This window comes from Seriola dumerili, unplaced genomic scaffold (assembly GCF_002260705.1).
Source record: "Seriola dumerili isolate Sdu_G_001 unplaced genomic scaffold, Sdu_1.0 BDQW01000378.1, whole genome shotgun sequence".
NCBI lineage: Eukaryota > Metazoa > Chordata > Actinopteri > Carangiformes > Carangidae > Seriola > Seriola dumerili.
Genome location: NW_019174633.1, coordinates 1,457,658 through 1,458,498, shown reverse-complemented (window position 1 = coordinate 1,458,498; position 841 = coordinate 1,457,658).

The window sequence follows — 841 nt, the reverse complement described above, 5'->3', positions numbered from 1 at the left end:
TTAGTGCTACGCAAATACTGCTCATCCAGATACACTGTTATGATTTGTAAGTCTAAATAAAAAGGAAACATTAGTTTAGAGTAAAAGAAGTCGACATTTACTGCAAGCCTCCACTTATTACATATCACATTTTACTTAAGACACAATAATAATCCAAAATACCACTCACCACTTTATTAAGATCTGTCTTTGCATACCTGCAGCCTTGAATTTAGCTACCTTATTATCACCTTCCGCTCATAAATACTTAACAAAGATAGATCAACACAGTAGATAAAATCGTTGGGAAAAAAAGGCAGACTTTTGCTAGTTATTAAAATTAAGTTATTAAAATTGGAATTAAAATCCTACATTATTATATATCATCAATATCTCATGTTTAATATATTCCTGAAGTTATTTTGTGATGAAGTGTTTTAATTTACTTTTTTCTTTTTTTTTTTTTTTTTTGCTCGTACTCACTTCCACTCAACTTATCTCATCTACAGTACTTCTCCTTCAGTTACTTATTTCCTGCTTTTGCATGAATGACTTTTGACAACCAGCAGGGAAGCGGTGAGTTGTTGCTTCAATCACAGTGGGTATATGGGCCTATTAATATCATGACACAAGAAATTTAAGGTTTCATCTGGCTTCTGGCACCAGCCATGACACCGGTGTGTTTGTGTGTGTGTGTGTGTGTGTGTGTGTGTGTGTGTGTGTTTGGGCGTGGCTCTCCCTCTCCTGGCTCCTGCTTCACCTCCACACATGTCTTGAATCATCAGCTCATAAACCCAGCAGTACAACAACCCCGGCTCTTCTCTCACTTTTCACCGGATTGTTCTGCCAACTTCCATGGGCG